Here is a 23,030-nt window from a genome sequence, read left to right as displayed (position 1 = left end):
AATGGTAGTGGCGATGGAGGGATGCGTGGAAGACATCTCCTTGGTGCCCGTCCTGAACACTTGGGTTTTGGGAGGGGGAGATGTGTCCCCATGGAACAATGGTTTCTTGTACAATAGTTCTTGGGGGCAATCAACTAGATGGGGGTTTGCTGGAACTTGAATAGGTAAATTTTCTTTTCTTATATAATGTGGCTCATTTTCTAGAAAATAATTTAATGGCATAATCTATAAAAAAATAAACTGTTAAATAACAAACCTTTTAAAAAAAAATGAAATCATATCGCAGCATGAATTCATGATGTTCTTCAGTATATTCACACTTAAAATATGTTGGGCAATATACAGATCAAAATATAATCTGATGCAATGCTTACCTACCGACCTAAAGGGTGCACAGTTGCACACTGTCAAACGTTTGCTAGCACTATACCTCCTGCATGTGTTTTGATTTCTTTTAAACTTGGAATAATTAAAGTTCTTTTAAACTAACAAAACCGCTATTTGCAGTCCACATTCAAGATCTATCTTTTGTATTTCCAAGAATATTAGCATTGAGGAGTTTCAAGTAGAAGTTTAAATAATATAATTCAAATAAATACTTGACATGGACTAAAAACATACATTTCACGTGTAACATTCTAATCAATAAAATTCCCACCCTCTGATAATGAAAAGACATTGTCTGACATCTGATTTGCCAAGACCATTTTCCTTTCTCCCATTGTGAATGTAGAGAATGGAGTGATATTCATTTTCTTTATTAGCAACAAAATTAAGAAAAAAAATCCCCCCTTCTAGTAATAAAAATTTTAACCCAAAAAAACCATTTTAGTTTTGTGTAAGTGGGATTTGTATCATTCTAAGCTCTTGAAAGCACGGTGATAATGAACAATCTTAATAAGTCCCTTGAGGCAGAAGGCTGGGTACTGTATGCATTTTGACGCATCCTTTTGAACCAAACAATCTGCATGACTTCATAGCTCTTCCAATAATAGTTTCAAGTACGATCAAAATTACAATTTGGTTTCCACCAACATGAAAAAAGGAATGCCTGCTTCAGACTACATTTATCTGCATAAAACATTAAGTTTCACCATGAAGAGTATTCGGCAAAAAGAAGACCCGAATTTTACTGGATGGAAAAAAGGCAGTGAAGATTCTTAATCTACCAAAGAAACAAGAAAAATTGATAGGATAAGATAAGCTATGAAAACACCTTAGATCCTCTCTAAATGAACATAAATCAGATGTTCGATACAAAATAATACAATTCCCACACCTCCTGAAATTCTCACTCCACAAACTTTTTGTCTCTTAAGATATGAAAACCTGACCGCTGACAGCTTAATGAGACAACCAAACAGCATCGAGTTTATCAAACTTCCATGGCTTAGTAAACTAGTTAACAAAAATATCAAGGAAAGACCAAGAGAAAGAAGTCAGGATGGGCAGCATTTATGCCAGAGTAATCAAATAAAGATGCTAATGGGCATACATGATACCGCAGCAAAGACAATTACGCTAATGTCAGGCACAGGTACTGTTGGAACCCTAAATTTTTGCAAATTTAGAGTTTCCTAAATAAGAAAAATCAATAACCCTAAAATTGTATCCACCATTAATTCATGAGTTTAATATTTTAAATTTCCACACTATATGTGGGGCAAATGCGGCTCCCACAAGGGTAGAGCCCAGCATATGGTGTTAAAAGGAATTGTGAAGAATGAAGTCATATTTTAGACAAAAGAAGATCAATCATTGCTAAGGAAGGTCATTGGTTGATAAAATAAGAACTGATATTATTCAATCATTTTCTAAAATGATGTTTACAGAAACTAGCTTTATTAATGCATACACATGCTAGTGTGGGGCCTAATGTTTACTTTCACCCAGCCGAGGAAGACTTATTTTATAAATAAATACATTTGATGGTATTTAATGAAATGTGTTTAGCTCATAAAGTGGCAGGTCCCGCATGCCCTCGTGCAATAAAGTTTCAAGATCGGGAAAGGAGAAAATCCCACCAATGATGTAATGCCAACCCTATGGGAGGTGAGTACCATGGAGTAAGGAGCCCATTTTCACCAACATCATGATGTTCGAAAATACTGTTTGAATGTTTCATCGAAATCCATTGTCACAACAAAAAGGCTGAGAGTTGCCCTTATCTAATTTAGGGTTGGAAACTTCAGATAATGAAGCAAGAATTCGGTGTGATGATTAAAATCTTTCAAAATTTTCAAGCAAATTATAATTCACAGTTGTAAAAGCCAAATCCACCAACTTTGGCCAAGTATCCTCCATGCCCGTGCCACGATGGGAGCCCTTCGAACAGATTATAGATATCCACCAAAGGATAATGGGAGGTGGATTTTTGATTGCGAATACCATGATAAACTTATCCGCAAAATGTGTAACCACATAAAAACGTGCGAGCTGATGGGAGTCTCACAGAGATGTTATCTCGTAGAATGCAAATTCGAGTTGTTGAAAGGCTTTAGGAACTTTCAGCAGATTGGTGGGGTATAAAGGCAAGTTTCGCAGCCTACATCAATAACTTCCAACCCGTGACAAATTGGCATCTTTGGAACTGTCTATGAGCGTCCAGAATATGCAGAGTGCGAATTTGTTGAAAAGGAAATAGAAACTTTCAAGCGAATGAAATCAGTTGGTGTAAAACCAAAATCCACAGCCGTTGCCACCATCTTTTCTTGCCAGTGCTGAAACAGCAGTTTTGGAACAATGATAATAGAGGATTTTGTCAAATATTGTCACCACAACCTCCTTGGAAGATGAATATGAAATATGGAAGCTTTGAAACAAATACGGACATCCATCACAGATAAAAGGAACTCTCAAATGTTACTGTTGCAACTGCTCTGGTAGATACATATGTGGAATGGGAAAGCCAGTAGGGCATATTCAATAACGCATCAAGGAGGTATGGATTCATGAGACACCATAATTGCAGGATATATTCAAAATAGTCTTGTTGAAGAGGCCTTAGTGATATTTAAGCAAATGGTATTGGCGGGTGTAAAGCCAATTTCCACAACCTTACCAGCATCGCCCCAGCCTATGAACGGTTTGCACAAAGTCAAGTTGTTGAAAATACAATAGAAATTTTAAACAGATGCAATTAATTTGAAAGGCCAAACTCCATAACCCACATTCGCAACCTCCAGCCCATGCCAAAAATGAGAGTTTCTTGAAACAGCATATTGACTTCCATCAAGGCATAAACAAACTTTGTCAAATTTTGCAGTTTTGGTTCTACCTTGTGGAGTATAGGAGCATAAGACAAGGCACGTGAACTGTTTGAACACAGCCTCAAAGAAACGTGATTGGCAAGTGTAAAGCCGAACTCAGCAAATGATGTGGAAATCCATCAAAACAATAATGAAAATGGTTTTTGTCAGATGTTATCGTTGCAATTATAGATGGATACGGAAAGTTGAAGCATGGAAACAGCACATGAACTGTTTGAAAAATGCATCGAAAGAATGTGGTTTAGTGATTGCTGCAGGCTAATGCATGAAATGAACTTTTTGAGAAAACTTTAAGAAATCTTCAAATATATAAAAGCCATATTCCACAACCTTGCCACCGTCTCTCCATGCCTGTGAAAACTGGAAGCCTTGGAATAAAATATGAACACTCAGCAGAACATACTACTATATGTTACAGTTGCAACAGCCTTGGGAAACATATATGCAAAACATGTAGACACGACATGGATACAGTTATCACAAAATCTGCACAAAATGAATCTGTCAATAAAAGGTAATACTTTAGAAACTTGCCCGCAAATATGCCCATTAGACCTGCGGTGATTATATGGATACGTTTTATTGGTACTTGAAGATCATATGTCAATACAGGCTGAGTATTTCCAAAACTACCTTTTGGACCCTAAAAACGTTGCAAGTTGTATTCTTCTCTGAAAATCTATGCAGAAAATGGGCAGGTGTATGGAATTCAAATAGTAGGAAAATTGATTGAAGAAAGGAACCACAAAAGATGCAGGAGATCTATGCAAAGTTGGAAAATTGGCTGACAAATAAAGAGAGCAAAAAGGGAAATAAATACTTCAAGATGCAACAGTAATTTTGAAAATTATAAGTATTATATTAGGGTTTCATATTGGGGATTTGATAAGGATGAAACCTAAGTGGTTTTGTGAGGAATTTAAGTTGATTATATATTTTTCATAAAATGGTAAAAAGAGAATACGATTTTTATGTGAAAAAATAAAATAAAAGGAAGCATACTATGGAAAGAATGATGTCTATGAGGCTAAAATGGAAATGATCGAATCATTTGAGATAATTCAACAAGAGCGAATGCCAACATCGAACATGAACATTGTTTTTAAAGAAAATCAAAGATACGGTTGCAAGTAAAAACAGATGAAGTTTATACTTCGCGGTGGGTTTGTTTCAACCATAAGAATAAGGTAGGGTTAAAGGGAATTTTATTTCTGAGCATACTCACGGTACAATTGGAGAATTCATTTTCATCTAGGTAAAAATAATTTCACCAAGGGAATGTATTATGGTGAATCATATTCAATGGTGAAAAGTTTCTTACATAAAATGTCATATGAGTGAATGTAAAGGTACAAACGTGAAACTATAGACAAAGGAGGAATGATAATCATCATCAAGATTAATATATTACAAAATACTTGATTATGAACTATGACTCACAAAACTACAAATTAAAGATTACGAGATGTAAAATTGAAATAACTTCTTGTAACGGTCTGAAATGCTCACTTGATTTATAAAAGGGAAATCAGGACCGAGAAAGAGGAAGAAATAACAGAATATGATCATACAAAAACATCGTAATATATTTCATAAGACTGTTTTATATTTTTAGGGTTTCAACAAGAAGATGTGCAGAATTTATTTTGTTCTAAGAATGTCTTCAACTGTTCATTAATTTGATTAAAAGATATCATCAGCATCGTCTCCAAGTTTTACTTTTTCTTTATCATATAAATTGGGGTATCAAGGATACATCTAATTTATCAAAGCATAAGGTGCTTCCGTGTATTCAGTCTGATTGAGCCTCTTCAAAGAAGAGTTAGAGTCTCTCAGACGGATAATGTGATCAAGGAGGATAAGGTTGAGATTCGATTTGGTGATTTACTTACTTGCCAGTTTATGCAAAGCATAAACACATGCTTCCTGTTTCTGTAAGGCTATATGGGAATAGTGCTGAGCAGTTAGAATTGTGAAATTGAAGGAACAAGAGAATCATTATGACTCTGTAACCCAGGATAAGGCACTGGTCATTTCCAATCCATCATCAATTAAACCATCATATTATTTTAATTTCGGTTCTATGCAAGTAGGAGATAGGAGTAGGGCTAGGAGTTAAATTAATCTATTCTAGAAGTTCATGCCATTCTGAGATAGAGATAGAAGATAGATTAAAGGAAGATTAAATCTGCTTAATCGGAAGGTGCACCCGCCTAGGTCTTGCAGAGCCTAAAGCATAGGGAATTACAATCCTTGTGGTTGATTCCGTTCGTTGGCCAAAGTCATACGTTGAGCCTGAACATAGAATCTGGCATATTCTTAGGGTTCAACCAACCAATGATTTTGAGCTCCAACAGGTACCACAGCAAACGCTGATGACAACAATGTTCTTAAGAAATAAAAGCCATACATAATGTACATGCATGAGTAGTGTCAATCATTTGAGGATCATAAAAAGATAATATCCGTCAACAAAATTTAAGAGTAGTTTGAAAAACGTCTCCTATTGTCTTCAAAACTTGCATTACCATTACATATGTAAGAATGCCGTCATTTACAATCTATCTTGCTTTATTTGCTTTATAAATGATAAAGTGTCCCAAAACACATTTATAGCCATGACTGTGTTGGCAGCAAAGTCAGACAAATTTGTTTTTTATTGATGCTTTAATAATTGAGAAAATAGATCTAGAAATTCTATTCTAAGACAATGCTTAATTGTGATTTTGGAAACAATTGTCTCTATTACATCAATGACTTACGTAGATCAACTAAATAAGCTTCCCCTACATATAAAAGTGAACTTGTCTATGACCAAACCCTTCCAACATGCACCCAAACCTGTACAAAACAGAGCAGAAAATGCCAACAAAAAACATACCATTATGAGTGTAGCTCAAAATCAAAACGTCACTAAGGTTATCAATGTAACCACTAATGAATAACCTTCTCCACAACAGAAAAATTCAATTGTGGTAGCATCAGGCAACCAATCCACAAACCTCTTGATGGCAGACAACAATGACATTCATGGACTAAATCGTAAGTGTCAAAACCAAACACTGATCATATATTCCAACAGCTGAGCAATATGCATAACAGTAGCAGTAAATAGTACAGCTATATAGGTGTTCAGATCATATACCTTCCCCCAACAATTCAAGGTTGCTCCCAATCTAGACAATGGATTCAAGATCCTATTATAGGAAGCATTGACACCAAAGATATCAATTAAAATGATAAGGATTCACAGCCCCCGGCATTATATTTGATGACAATGGCAACCTAATAGCATACATCAATTCTATATACAGAGATTGTACATTCAAATACCCAAATGGCACATTGATTGTACACACAAAACTTTTGCCAATGATGCCTTAATATGGTACCTCGACTTCCTAGATTTTCCATACCAGAATTCCATGACTCACATTAAGCACTCAAAATGGAGTTTCAAATTGATGGACTTCCAGGGAATACCTGTGTGATTTTGTAACTATTAAAAATTTGACATCAGATGATTCAGGCCTTCGTTAGAGGATGAAAATACACAGAAGTAAGGACAACATAACTAAATCAATTTTAATTTTTTTCTTTTATATGAGATGGTTATTGTGATTCTTCTATTGTAGGAACTTTTCAAAAAGAAGCATTGATGCCAGGGAAATAGATTAAAATAATTAGGATTCACAGCACCCGGCATTATATTTGATGACAATGGCAACCCAATAGCATACATCAATTCTATATACAGAGATTGTACATTCAATTTCCCAAATGGTACATTAATTGTACACACAAAATTTTGTTAATGACGCCTTAATATGGTACCCTCAACTTCATAAGTTTTCCATAGAAGAGTTCCATAACTCACATTAAGCATTAAAAATGGAGTTTCAAACTGATTGACTTCTAGAGAATACTTGTTTGGTTTTGTGACTATCAACAATTTCAATTTGACAATCAGATGGTTCAGGCCTTTGTTAGAAGGTGAAAATACACAAATGTAAGCACAACATAACTAAATCAACTTTTATTTTTTCTTTTATATGAGATGGTTATTGACATTCTTCTATTTGCCAACAATATTGTCCTCACTCTATCCAAAGGACAACTTGACAACCTTGCTCGTTCCTTTGAACTTGGAGAACTGAAATCAACCTTTGTTAGAATCTGAAAAGATGAATAACCTAGAATACCTAGTGCAAATGAATATAAATAAAACTGTGAATGCAAACGATACAAGAACAATATAACAACACATAGTTAGCCTCCAAGAGAGAATTGTAAATGTTAAAGAAGCAAAATAGCATTAGGAGAAAGCAAGAGAAAATAGCTGCAAAATTACAATGCAATACGATGCCAAACCTAGCTAGGAGTTCAACATATATAGAAAATGAGAGAGGGGAGAGGTGGCAAATATGACCAATGGGAAGAGTCCACCTCAATAGCCTAAAATAGGCAAGTGTAACTCTTATGGAAGATGCTGACGTCAACCTTGCACCACTCACACTAATACTCACATTATTAATCCTAAGTTAGCTTAATTTAACGTGTAGGGAAAACCTAGGAATTAAATAAAAACTTACAATAACACCCTCCCTTGAGTGCAACTTAGGTGGGTGAAAAGATGATAGGTACCAACAAATGAGGCCATGTTAGGTACCCATGTACAAAGAATTCCCCCCAAGACAATAGAAAAGAAGCCCTTCTGCCCTCTCCCCCCTCCTCCCCCCAGCTCCCCGCGCCCACCAAAAAAATAAATAAAGATAGAGACAGAACACCCCACCAAGATAGAGAGATAAAATTGGACTAAGAAGCCCTGCCCCCTCCCCAAAGTGGACACTTGCTGCATCCCCAGCAAAGCTCACAAATAAAGGACCCCGTTCTCAGTGAAGATGTCTACAATCTGATATGATGTCGGACAATATTTGAGATCAATGATCTGCTCATGAATAAGCTCCCGAATGTAGTGCATGTGGGTCTCAATGTGTTTGGTCCTCTAATGATGGATGTAACACTCTGCCCTGTTTTACCTTGTTTGTCTTTTGTGATTTAGAAATGTGTTTTTGCTGTTTTTTAGTATTTTGCAATGCTTTGAAAATAGAAATGACTTGCAACTAATTACTGAAAATGAAGACTTTTCATTAACTGAAATGAACTTGCAAATTACAATGCAACATGCTGAAAAATCAAGATTTTTATTTAGATTTCAATATTGATTTTTTCCTCAAAATAGCAACAACCCAATACATTAAATATGCCCTATTATCTAAAGAAAACATACCCAGAAAGAGGTTTTGACTTTGACAAATTGCTGTTCCAGTGACCAGCCATGAAGAATTCTTCAAAAATCCACACGCCACTCCAAAAATGAGTCCCAACATGCAATAGGAGTGTTGATGAGTGTGCAGGTCTGAGACGCCACAAATGGAAGTATTTCACCACCCAATCCTAGCCAAATTTGTCCACAAAACCCAACGCTTCTCTTTGACAGGTATGGCCCAGAAAGGTAATTCCATCCCACCAATCAAATGTCTCAGTGTTTACCGCTACAACTGGTAAATTAAATACAGGAAATAATAATGTACATGGCAATGCATACCAGACACGACAGTAAAATATATCTTTATTTGCACATGCAATTATTACAGAGAAGAAGACCAAAGATGGTCGGCCAAGGATTACAATAGACCCGACTATACCGTACTACTTCCTTGGCAGTACGCGACATATTTAAAGGACCTGGCGGTTGCCAAGAGGTACACAACCGTCAACCAACCGACACATAACTACCCAAGAGTGACAACCCACTTAATACAATTAATTAATATACTGTCGAGTAACCAAAATTATCAAACATAATGATACGCATTCTATGCCGACTACATCATCCCCCCCAAACACTGAGTCATCTTCCAGACGACTACAACAAAACGGGCCAAACGGGCCACCTTTTCCATGGGAGTATCTAGCCTGGTTGGCTCCTGTACCACCCCTCCAGCCATAGGGGTTTCCTCCTGCCATCCATAGGTGTCGGTCCGCATACCATGCCTTCAACCGTAGGTGTTTTCTCCCGTACCACCCTTCTATCCGTAGGTGTCTCTCCAAATACCATACTTTCGGCTGTAGGTGTCTCTCCATGTACCATACTTTCCGTAGGTGTTTCCTCACGTACCATACTTTTGGTCGTAGGTGTCTCTCCACGTACCATACTTTCGGTCGTAGGTGTCTCTCCATGTACCATACCTTTGGCCGTAGGTGTTTTCTCACATACCATACCTTTGGCCATAGGTGTTTCCTCATGTACCATACCTTCGGTCGTAGGTGTTTTCTCATGTACCATGCCTTCGACCATAGGAGTTCCACCCGTACCACCCTGCCATCCGTAGGGGTCTTTCCACGTACCACACCTTCGGCCGTAGGTGTTTCCTTCTGTACCACCCCTTCAATTGCCAGGGCCACTTTTTGCACATGTACTTGCGTTGTCTGCGTAGGTCCTTTAGGCACCTTCTAAAATAGTATGCCCACGGGAGTGGCTTTTCCGAGACGCATCGCCAGTCTAAGTGATTTTGTGGGCAGAAGGGGACAACTTTGCGGCTGCAAATTTGACCTTGGCTATAACTCTACTAGGTGTCGGTAATTCTTTCTGCCGTGTCTGAACTTCCCCTTCGACCTTTGGGCGGTTCCTCTTCTTCTGTCACGACAACCTCCTCCTGGGTCGTGGGGATGTCTCATACCACTCTCTACTTCTGTTACAACAACCTCCTTCAGGGTGTACTACTCCCTTGGCTGTAGTGGTGACATGATGTACCACTCCCTCAGCTATCTGTCGTACCACTCCCTCGGCCACAGGAGTAATTTGACGTACCACTCCCTCAGTCGTAGTGGTGACTTGTGGTACCACTCCCTCGGCCATAGGGACATTATCCCCTACCACTCCCTCGGTCGTAGGGACTTCTCCCATACCTTCGCCAACCTCTTCGATCTCCCTAATTTCCAACATATTACAGCCCGGGTGGAAGACCTCATATTCCTCCATCTGCCAGTGAAAGAGTTTGTTGGGGGAGCTTGTCTCATCGTCAAAGCAATCTTCCAATTCGAGCAGCCCTTCGTCGTTGGGTTCCATATCTTTCCTCCCTTCATTCATGCCTAACTCTCCACCCTCAAACTCTGAGTCAAAGGATGCCAGTTCTTCACTCATCGCTTGGTTCCTCAAGTCAATCACATATTTATGCCCTTCACTCTCGATGGAGAGTGTGTTTTTCTTCCAGTTATGATTTGCCTTCGCCATGATCAACCAACCTCTTCCAAGTAGGGCATCATAGGCCTTTTTCTCCAATGGAATAACGATGAAGTCGAGGAAGAAATGTTGGGTGTCGATAACAACTATTTGTGCCATAAGTGTTCCCAAGGGTTTGATACCATGTTGGTTGGCACCTACAGGTTGGAATGTTGGTGGCTAGAGAGTTGGTTTGCCCAGACCCCTCCATGTTTCTTTCGGCAATACATTTACTCTAGAGCCGTCGTCCACGATGGTATTGGTCAGCTTTCGTTCCATGATCTCCATTTCTACTACAACTGGTTCTCAACCAATACTCATAGTGAGCAACATGGGGTCCGCGGCCAATGTGCTAGATGGTTTTGCCACTGGCTGGTCCATGGCAAATGTGCCAAGCGATTTTGCCGCCGGCTTGTGGCATTCCTGGCCAATGATATTGTCACCAACTACATTTGTGAGGGCCATTTTCAATTGTGGCATAGTCTGCAGAAGGTCAGATACTCGTACTGGTACGGTAGCTTGCAACATTTGTTTTATGATAGTTTTCTCAAACTCTGACCATGGTGGAGTACTGGCAGCATCATGTAAGGCCCTTCGCTCCTCCGCCATCACCTGTTCAACATCCGCCTTTGCCTCTTGGAGTCTTTCCTTCTCCGTACGGGGATCGGGGTACACTGCTTTTTTGCTTTGTAACCTTGTGATTGCGAGTATCTCCTCGTCTGGCTCTTTGATGTCCAACATATTTACCCCTTCCTGCTTTGGACAGTTGGTGTCTTCATGGTCACCTGGTTCACACCATTTGCACAATAATTGTACATCGTCTTTCTTGTTCTGGCAATCTCTGGCAAAGTGTCCCCATTCACTACATTGTCGACACTGTATGATAGGACGTCCTCTAGGGTCGTACTGTATTTGGTTTCGCCCTCCTGGATTTTCAGAACCGCTTGGCGATACATTCTGTGATTTTGATGGGTTGGATTCTCACCGTGTGAAGAGTACTTGTGTACTTCTCATCTTCAAATTGTACAGGCACTCCTTGATTGAATGCCCCAGCACTTGGCAAATTTCACAAAACATATTTCTAGGACAATTACTTTTTGTGTGCCCCTCACTTTTGCACTCAATACACCATAGTTCATTACCTTCTCTATTGGTTCCTTTCTCAGCCTTCAATTCTTTCATCATTCTCAACATGTCTCGTCGAAGGGCTTGTATGGTTTTGGATTCTTCGTCACTGCTACCTTCAGGGCTCTCATCGTCGTAGGTCTTCCTCTTATCTCGGGAGGAGGTTTTGTTTTCACTCTCGATGTCCATCGCCCGATTGTATGCATTGACGTACGAGGACATAAGCACTACTTTCATCTTCTTGCGCAATGAGGGTATCAATCCCTCCGTAAACCACCTCTTCTTCAACCCGTCGACTGGCTAGTTGTCCATCTTGTTCAATAGTTCTTTGAGCCTACAATTGTAAGCGCATACACTTCATTTTTCCCTTGCTTGGTATTATAGATTTCAGCCATGATCTCATTATCATCCCTCAGGAGTTTGAATTCCTCCTCGAAGGCCTTCTTCAGATTATTCCATCTTGTTTTGTATTGGGCATTGAGGTCTGTATACCAATCAATTGCCATCCCCCGAAGGGTGGCTGGAAACGCCTTCAACCAGTAATCCCGGTCATCTTGGCCATTTGCCTCCCAAATGGTTATACATGTTTTGCAATGTTGTATGGGGTCCTTTGATCCATCCCCCGTGAACTTCGATAGTTTTTGCTTCCCCTGGGTGTTCACCATTGTTTTCACTCGAAAGGTACCATGTGTATCCGCCTTGGGTGCCAGACCTGGGTGGATTGTTTCGACCGCTACGTTTCGATGCTTTCCCGACAGTCTCATCCACGCAGGCGTACTCTACACGTCAACCTTCAGCGTCCCCAACACTCCGAGTACTTCCAGGTGTGCCGGACCTGGGTGGATTGTTTTGACCACTACGTTCCGGTGCTTTCCTTGCACTCTCAGCCACGCACGCGACCTCTACACGTCCACCTCCAGCGTCCCAACACTCTTAGTACTTATGGGCTTTGACTCGTCCTTGTGACTTCCTCTTGTTGAGGGTCGGTGGATCACCTAATCGCTTGGTCTTGACCACCCTGTGGCCTCTTCTCACTATTATTGGGTTCGACAGGCATGAATCACTCAAGACTGACCCAACTTCTTTTAAGGCAATGATGCCAAAATGTTTACCGCTTGTAATGTCCCCATTTTGCGAGCATCAGAGTTTGTAAGAATTAGCCTATCATTTGGCCCTCGTAGGCTAATAATTATTGATAGAGGGCCTCGTGTGGCAGTTACTTGGTGATTAGAGACATTACTCTTCAGCTGGATTCAGGTTTTGGCCTTTGCACAGGTTTTTTGACTCAGATTGGCACACTTAATATTTATAGTAAGTTACTATTTTGGGAGAGTCAGGGTTCCTATTAATAGAAAGACACCTGAGCAGAGCTTATTGGCAGTGTCGACCTTGATTGGGCCTTTGCAGCTATTTCTAGACTCAGTTCCACATACTTACTATTTATAGTAAGTCACTATTCAGGGTTTCTATTTTTAGACAGGCATCCAATCACATGGAGAACAGGGAGAGTCGACTCCTGGCTCAGACGGTTTAGCAATCAGACAAGTACATCAAGAGATATTAAAGTTTAAGTGACTTAAGTGATTTATTTAATATTTTAATATTATTATAAAGTTCTAAAGTAACTTTATAATAATAAAGTCACTTTAATATAATAAAGTGCGTTAAGTGAATAATTTAATGTGGGGATAAATCTTTTATCCCACATTGGCCAGGAAGGTGTTTGAGCTCTCTTAAGGAAAGAATAAAAGGAAAGGCAAGAGTTCATTCTCGGCATCCGGTTGATGAATAGTATTTTGATTGATTTTTATTGTGGAGCCTAGGGCTTTCGCAATTTTCTTCTTTGATCATAGGAAACGAAAACTTCCTATTGATAGCAATTTTGAAGGTGTGAAATAACACCTGAATTATTGCAGTTGTGGGAAAGAATACTTTAGTTCTTTCATTTGTGCAAATTGGTGAAGTTTTCTACAAGGGTTTGAAGTTTATTGTTGGAGAACATTTATAATTGGTTGTGAATCATCCTTCTTTGGCACATGGAGTTATATCATTCTTGTTGGGAGAGATTATCAACAAATTATTCAAGGTTTTAAGAGCAGATTGCAAGTTTGTTCTTGCTGCTACAGTGCGCATGAACAGTGCCGCGCTACAGTATTTGTGCTTGATTCCGATTGCAACTTTCATCTCCATCATCGAGCATCACTATTATCAGGTTCCTCTTGCAACTATTAGTAGCTAGTATTGAAATCTTAGGCATATAATTTTGCTGTTGTAAGTGATAACTTAGAATCAGTTTTGGCATTGCTGTAGTCTTTTTGTAAGCCAATTAGTCTTGGCAAATCCATAGCAGCATTGTACTTAGGAATGAATTCAATAAAGAAGATATATGTTGCATACCATTTGTTTGACGAAATGTCCTTTTAATAGCATATATGATCAGCATAATAGTTGCATGCCAGTTGTTTGTCGAAATGTCAGTTGGCTGTAGGCATGCAATCCATATCTAATTTTCATGTAAATGCATTGAAAATACCAAAAGAGAACTGCACTCGCATACTAGTTCATTGTAAGAGGTATTGTCAACATCATTGGTGAACTTCTTAAATTTCTTGGCAACTTTCAAAGTGTATCAAACAATCCGAAATACAAAAATCAGAATAGAGAAAGACAGCATACAAAGTGTTTGACAATATTCCTTGAGCCAAAATCAGTCAGTTTGGGCAAGGGATATTACACCGCTACAACTGGTAAATTAAATACAAGAAATAATAATGTACATGTCAATGCATACCAGACACAACAGTAAAATATATTTTTATTCGCACATGCAATTATTACAGAGAAGAAGACCAAAGATGATCGACCAAGGATTACAATAGACCCGACTATACCGTACTACTTCCTTGGCGGTACACGACATATTTAAAGGACCCGGCGGTTGCCAAGAGGTACACAACCGTGAACCAACTGACACATAACTACCCGAGAGTGACAACCCACTTAATACAATTAATTAATACACTATCGAGTAACCAAAATTATCAAACACAATGATACACATTCTATGCCAACTAAACTCAATTCCTCTCCCTAAGCCTGAATCATCCCTTCTTGACTTGTATAAATCTGCTACTTGCATCCAAACTGAAAATGAAACTGAACCTTGCTCAAAGATCTTACTTGTTCGCAGGCAACTAACTGAATCTCTAGACTGTGTCTTCCAATAGCGTAGAGATTGTTTCTTATGAGGGATTTCATCCTCACAAACCGTTGAGAAAATATCTCCGCAATTTCATCAACCAAGCATGTTGGGAATGAACTCTCAAAAGTCTTTTATAACATTCACAAAAGAGCCCACACACTTCACCAACCAATGTGGGATAAATAGAAACACTTACTTTTGTAATTTAAATCTCTTTTTGCCCAAGTGCAATTAAATAAGGGAAACGTTTAATTTTTTAATAACTTCCCTTTTAAACCTTAGTCCCCTTAACAATAAAGTTAAATATTTTAATTTAACTTCATACCTTAACTTTATCGTTAAATAAATAATATCAAATGATTATTAAAATCTCCAGTCGATATTAAACAATTACCACCGACATAAATGCCATCGAAGAATTCGCCCGACCCAGACTAACTTACTATAATAGTATGTCTCCCAAAACCACACCAAAACACCTCGAAATTGCCAGAAACTGAAACTCTCAAGGCCAAATATCGTCAAGATCTCTTAAATGTCCTGGTTAGCCTATGCAACCATGGAGAAATAGGCTAATGACAACATCATACTACATATGCTAGAAAGGGGGCATTACAATGGACTTGATTACGAGAGATCTATATTGCATTCTGGTTGTCACAGAAGATGATTGTAGGCATCCAAAAGGAAATGCCAACCTTAGTGAGAATGTTTTGAAGCCAAATGGCCTCAGTAGCAGCATTAATTGTTACTTTATACTCAACCTTCGTAGATGAAAGAGCAATTGCAGACTACTTCTTGCTCGACCAACTAACTCGACTGGAACCAAAAGAGAAGCAACATCCTGCAATAGACTTACGATCCTATGAATCACTTTCCCAATCTGAATCTATGTATCCCACCAAGTCAAAATCCACACCCACTACATAGTGAATCACATAATTGTGAGTACCTTGAATGTAGTGAAGAATCCTCTTAGCTAATTTCCAATGCAACTCATGGGGCTCCTGCATGAATCGAGAGACCATGCCTGTCGTGAGTCAAGTATATGAGACTACCAACAAGCTGTCAATACAAAGTGCCATCCACCAAAGGTGAAGAGAAGTTAGCCTCAAGTTTGACCCCAAATAGAAATGGAGTCGGTGCTGGTTTATAGTCAGGCAAGCAAAATCTAGAGAGCATATCAAGGGTATACTTAGGTTGTGCAAGGAATTATCTTGAAGAGCCAAATAGTTATCCAACTTTTAAACCCGAACTCTAGTTGTGCATTTGTCACTACCATCAAAATGAGCAAGAGTAACCTTGTCCAAACCCTATTGTAGCTCTCTATGTATTATTGGTCCTCTATGATCAACTCTCTCTCCTCCCTTATTCGGATTCATGAACTCATTGAATGACAAATGTTGTTTGATCACTTCAAGGAGGGTGCCATGCTCTGCAAAAGCATGTCTCAACTCATCCACCAATGGAAGTGGAGTCCCATGTGTTGAAATGGATAGCTAGTTCGGATTATATTTTAATGTTGCCTTTTGGCAATTAAAATTTAATCATATTGTATTAACATGAGCGATTACATGTACAATTGGGCTAGGCCCAAAATTGAACACATTATAACTTGTAAAATTTATGTAGGCCCAAAATTGAACACATTATAAGGCAAATCGCAAAATTATGTAAAAGGGTGGCAATCTTGCCCAGCCGACTTGGATGAATCATGAGTATGAATCTTGTATATAAACAAGATTCATTTCATACATCAAACACATCATTTTCATTTAAGCGAATTTCTCATGTGCCTTATGCGAACTAGATCTCCTATCATTTAAGTTGTCATCTTGAGCGAATCTGATCCAAGACAATGATAATCAGTTTGAGCGAACTTGGGTATCATTGTGCAAAGTTGGTGAGCGATCTAAGCCTCCATTCAGCTGCGACCTGATTTGATTATTGAGCGAACTTGTTAGGCATCTTGCTGGGCGAATTGGTGTCTTCATACTGCTGCAATCTCCCTCTCCAAGTAGCGCCGATATTCTGCCCCTTCTAAGACAGCAAGATTGATATTCTGCAACAGCATATACATTGATTTGAGTTGGGCCAAGTCTCTATGAATCTGCCCTAGGTTGATACCACAATCAGATAAGTAATCTGATCTATATTGTTCATGTAATCTGCTTATGAATAAAAGATTTGATCTGGATCTTTGATGCTGGGTTTTTCCTCCAAGAGGGAGGTTTTCCAAGGGTACTGCTGTGTTGTTCTTGTGTTGTTTTGTGCCATAATGTGTTACATTTTCAGTTTCTGTTATTTACTTTAAATCTGATTACTAAAAACAACATGGTATCAGAGCTTGGTTCGAATTAGGGGTAATCAGATTGATTGTAGTTGTTCCTCCTCTTTCTATTTGCTCTTATCACTTCATTCCAAATGTTGAACTGTCTTAGGGTTGAAGATAGATTGGATGGTGCATCCAACTTCACATCATGGAGATTCTGAATCATGCTTGCATTGAATGGTAGTGATCTTGCAGACTTTGTGGAGAGATCATCCATTGAACCTGAGGCAGAAGAGGAAAAGACTTCATGGAGGAAGAAATATTTTCAAGCTCAGAGAATGCTGGTTGACTCCATGAAGGATCAAATTGTACCTATCATCTCTAAGCTGAAGACTGCCAGCGAAATGTTCAAGACATTGGAAGAGATGTACAAAATCAACAACACCAGTCGTGCCCTAGCTTTGAAGCAGCAACTTCATCACATCAAGATGATGAAAGGTGAATCCGTCATAGCATACTTCATGAGGATTTCTGATTTGAGAGATCAGCTCTCATCCATTGGGAAGGTTGTTGATGACAGTGACTTGACCATGCTTGCTCTCAATGGTCTTCCGACATCTTGGGATTCTTACATTCAAGGAATTAGTGCAAGATCAGAACTTCCCAAGTTCGATCATTTGAGAGCAGATTGCATAAAAGAAGAGTCATGGTTGATAGCAAGAGGAATTGAGTGTGATCATTATGATGTAGAAAATCAAGTCCTTGCTTTGCATATGGTTAAAGGCAAAGGAAGGAAGTGGGATAGAGACAAAGATTCACATCCTGCCCCTAAATCAAAAAGGAAGAAGGACTTATCTCACATCCAGTGCTTTAAGTGTGACAAGTATGGTCATTTTGCTCGGGATTGCAAACTCAGGTCCACTCCTCTTGCTTCTTCTGCAGAAGTTGGCATAGGGACATCTCAGGAGGAGCAAAGGTCAAATGAAGACTTCCTTTTCTAAAAGGAGGAAATTTTAGAGGGAGCTTGACATCTTTAGCTTCAGAGGGAGCTTGTCAAGCTCAGAGGGAGCCAGTTTCTTTCAGCTTCAGAGGAAGCCACATCTTTTGGGTAATGCATTCTTCTTTGGGAGAAGTTTGAGGTGAAAGCCCTTGTTCCACCCTCTGCGAGCAGGCATGGTGGTGATGCATTCTTCTCTGGGAAAAGTTTGAGGTGAAAGTCCTCTTTCCACCCTCTACGAGTAGGTATGGTGGGCATCATTGAATAAATTCCACCCTCTACGAGTAGGCATGGTGGTCCCACCCTCTGCGAGTAGGTATGGTGGGTATCATGGAAGAAATTCCATGATGAGTTTGTTCACCTTCTGGGAGTAGCTATGGTGAACGTATCATTTGTTTCATCCGTGGGAGTAGCCACTATGTGACTTGATTATTCATAGAATCCTCTCTAGCTAAGAGGGAGTGTTGAAATGGATAGCTAGTTCGGATTATATTTTAATGTTGCCTTGTGGCAATTAAAATTTAATCATATTGTAATAACATGAGCGATTACATGTACTATTGGGCTGGGCCCAAAATTGAACGCATTATAACTTGTAAAATTTATGTAGGCCCCAAATTGGGGGCTAAAAGGCAAATTGCAAAATTATGTAAAAGGGCGGCAATCTTGCCCAGCCGACTTGGATAAATCATGAGTATGAATCTTGTTTATAAACAAGATTCATTTCATACATCAAACACATCATTTTCATTTAAGCGAATTTCTCATGTGCCTTATGCGAAATCTCCTATCATTCAAGTTGTCATCTTGAGCGAATCTGATCCAGGACAAGGATAATTAGTTTGAGCGAACTTGGGTATCATTGTGCGAAGTTGGTGAGATCTAAGCCTCCATTCAGCTGCGATCTGATCTGATTGTTGAGCGAACTTGTTAGGCATCTTGCTGGGCGAATTGGTGTCTTCATACTGCTGCGATTTCCCTCTCCAAGTAGCGCCGATATTCTGCCTCTTCTGAGACAGCAAGATTGATATTCTGCAACAGCATATACATTGATTTGAGTTGGGCCAAGTCTCTGTGAATCTGCCCTGGTTGATACCACAATCAGATAAGTAATCTGATCTATACTGTTCATGTAATCTGCTTATGAATAAAAGATTTGATCTGGATCTTTGATGCTGGGTTTTTCCTCCAAGAGGGAGGTTTTCCCAGGGTACTGCTATGTTGTTCTTGTGTTGTTTTGTGCCATAATGTGTTGCATTTTCAGTTTCTGTTATTTACTTTAAATCTGATTACTAAAAACAACACCATGAGCAATCTAAACCTCATCTTTACGTATCAAAGTGGGATGTAGGAACCTAGGCACTAAACTCAGTCCTGCTGCTATAGTCTGTCTCTCGTTGTTACCTTGTTGATTGGTAGAACTAATTTCCCCACTGTGTTTGATTGCTCTATGGATTGTTTTGCACCCGTTGTGAAATACTCTAATCAATTTTGCCCATTGATTGTGATAGTCCATCATAACATTTAACCTTCTTTCCATCCTTGTGTTTGGACTAACAAAACCAACTCTCCCTTGTCTCTTTCTACCATATCACTTGGTGGATTTGACAAATTAGGAATGTTTTTTGTTGAACTGTCACTACTATTAGCAAAGACCTTTGGCACTATTTGATTCCCTTAAAATGGATCTATGTCCTCTGCTGGTTGGATTGGCAAGTTTGGGTTTGACCTGTTCCTTCTCAAGTGATAATGATGTGTAACCATAGGTCACATAGCTCAACCCAACAGGCTGACAGGTTAAAATTGTGCTCTGATACCAAAGTAATGTGCAACCCTATTTTTTCCTGAAATTTACTCCTTTTATGATTGATGACTTGCAAGTAGAAACATGTAATTTGCTGATCAGAGTAATTTTCAGTTTTCATTCATTTCTTTTCAAGATCATTTTCAAGGCACAAAACATAATAAAGTTTGATAAGTAAATTTGCATTATTCAAAATCACATCACAACTCTTCAACATTGCATATTACAAAAAATCTGAAAACATATTGAGTTTAAAATGGAGCAGACCTGGAAGGCAAATCACTGAAAATTATCATCAGCTTAACTGAAACTCCCTTTTGACTTGAACCAATGCATTCATCAAGTGATCCAAATGATTCCTGTGACCCTTCAAAGCTAAAGGCTGATTTCTGAGCAAACTCAGACCCAAAATATGAAAATCGACGACCTTATCAAAGGTTCCAAACCATGCAAAACAACCTTGGAAACATACCACAGCAATCTGGGTGCTGAAATCAGTCAAGGATGATTTGTTTGTTAAATTCCAAGACTCCAATTTTGTATTACTAACTGTTGGAAACTTTCAATATGACCTCTTTGCAACCATACACCCAATGGGAAGGTGTTTTTGGCATCCAATAAGGAGACTATACCATGGAAAACTCCCACGTGCCAATAAGAATGATGTTTGGCCCTATCCTTGGGGTGACCAGTAAGGAAATATCAGTTTTGTCAAAAACTTGCAAAAAATCAATGGATTCTTATTGCCCTGCCAGGAGGATTCCAATGCAACAATACCCAGAATGATATAAAATTCACTCCAAGAGATATAAGCATAAATATGCTGCCCTTTGTCTCTGAAAATGGTATGGCCAGCACTAGAAAATGTCACCAAAACCTTTGAAACTTGAACTGTGTTGATGTGTTTTTTATGCACATGCGAACACAGAATAAAATATCCAAAAGTATCTTATCCTCTCTTGAACAAAGTTACTCAAATGCTGAAGATTGGCTTAAGGATCACTTGAGACAACTCCAAAGTTTATAAATGTTAGGTCTTGACGTGTGGATAAGCTCTATTGTTTGATGTGATTGTTGGTATCGCAAAGGGACTTACGTTGAATTGTCGAATGCTTGAATCACTGGAACTCGATCATTTGATGTTACAATCTGGTGATGCTTTTTGTCCTAGACTAGCTCGAATTAGAAAAAAGGGCAAAAGATGAAGGGTTGAGAAAGTCTATTCTAAGACTTGGAATGTAAGGATATGGGTGAATGATCATATGGAATCCTACTGAGCGAGGTCTCACCATCAAACCGAACAATTTGACACAAACTCAGTGCAATCTTCTAAGGACATTTCAAAGATATTCGAATCAATACCACCAAACATTGCTCACCATTCAAGTTAATGCATAAACAAAGGATGTATAACGATTCAAAGTTAAGCTCATATCATTCCAGTTGACCACACAAGGCATTCTTACAATCAGCAAGAGGCTAGTGGTATGGACTAAATGGACTCCACATGAATGGATTCAACAAATTCCTTCAATCAATCTAATCAACATGAAAACAAAGTGAGAAGTAGAACCATGAGGCTTGTTGAAATAACCAATTTCACCACAACTTCAATGAAAAGAGTATCTCATTTACAAGTCATAACAAAAATTCTTCCTTCTCCTAATCTACTCTAACTTCTATTGTATCTTCTATTCTATTATTTCCTACTACTATTCGCTAACTATTAACTATTCCCTATTAACCCTTTACAAATGAGGAGCTTGAGCCTTTTATAATGCTCTCAATACAATTCAATGGCTCAGATCAATTTGAGATCAATGGACAAGATTTTACAATGAAAACCCTAATTAGGGTTTGTTACAACAAACTCAATTTTGGCCAATGAAATAATTACAACACTTTGGCTTGACCAATAGATGATAAGGGTAGGTGCCCTGAAGTTTGTGCCTTGATGTATGAGTCAGGTACATTGCATCTAGACATGCTGATGTGGAACTCCTTTAATAGTTTTTATTCATTCGGTATGGCCTCTTCCGTATCGGTTGGGCTCCCGGGACCAATGGTATCTGATGGACACACATTTTTGGCGGGAACCCCTTCAAATCCTTGTAGGACCACGCAAATACGTCCTTGTATTCCAAGAAGATTTTGAATGTTGCAGCCTTTAGCACCGGGCTCCAATCGTCGCCTACCCAGATATTTCGAGGATTGGCAGTCTCTCCCAAGTTTGTCTCCTTCACGGTGGGGTTTTCGTACAGCATTGGCCTATCCTTCGAAAATTCATACGCCAGGACATCATTTACTTTGGCGTCTCCCTCCTTGTACTCTGTGTATTCTGGCGGAAATTCCTCCTCGCCTGGCTCGTCCTCAATCTATAGCATGTGACAAGCCGGGTGAAACACTTCATAGTCTTCCATTTGCCAGTGGAAGAGTCCATTCAATGAGGAAGTGTCATCTTCTGAACATCCACCAAGTTCAAGCGCTCCTTCCTCGTTTGGTTCCCTCTCATCTTTACCTTCATAGGAGTCCCACTCCCATCTGTTTGAATCCCCTGAATCTGAGTCAAATGACGCAAGTTCCTCGCCGACAACCTGGGTCCTCAAATCAATGGTGTACTTCCGCCCCCCTTTCTCCATGGAAAGGTTGTTCTTCTTCCAGTCGTGGTTCACCTTTGTTGTAACCAGCCACCCTCTCCCTAATATGGCATTGTACCCCTTCTTCTTGAGTGGGATTACCTCAAAATCTAGTAGGAAGGGTTGTGTGCCGATTGTCACCGACTGGGCCATTAGGGTGTCGAGTGGCTTGATGTCGTGCTGGTCTGCACCTACCAAGTTGAATGTGGGTGGCCATAGTGTTGGCTTCCCGAGCTTCTTCCACGTATCCTCTGGCAGTACATTCACCCCCGAACCTCCGTCCACGATGGTGTCTTTGAGGATAGCCCCGAGAATTCCCATCTCTACTACAGAAAGATGCCGACCACTATTTAAGGCCAACAACATTGGGTCAGCTAAGGGGCTGACCGGAACTTCCGCCTGTGCCGCACGTGAAGGTGCCTACGCAGTAGTTTGTATGG

The 23,030-nt window shown here is 39.3% G+C and overlaps 1 protein-coding gene across 2 annotated transcripts in view; it reads right to left on the bottom strand.

Moving 5' to 3' along the window:
* Positions 1–551: 551 nt before the first annotated feature.
* Positions 552–23,030, bottom strand: part of LOC131030387 (uncharacterized) — a 155,378-nt gene continuing 132,899 nt past the window's right edge. Inside the window, exon 8 of one of the 2 annotated variants that reach the window (XM_057961184.2) lies at positions 552–1,071. The gene's annotated coding sequence lies outside the window, so the exon portion shown is untranslated. Of the gene's footprint in view, positions 1,072–5,697; positions 6,111–23,030 lie in introns of those variants that run through there. The other variant, XM_057961185.2, reaches the window with a different exon arrangement.

Source organism: Cryptomeria japonica, chromosome 7 (assembly GCF_030272615.1).
Source record: "Cryptomeria japonica chromosome 7, Sugi_1.0, whole genome shotgun sequence".
Taxonomy (NCBI): Eukaryota; Viridiplantae; Streptophyta; class Pinopsida; order Cupressales; family Cupressaceae; genus Cryptomeria; species Cryptomeria japonica.
Note: the sequence above shows the minus strand (reverse complement) of the source record. Positions and strands in the feature narration are given on the sequence as shown.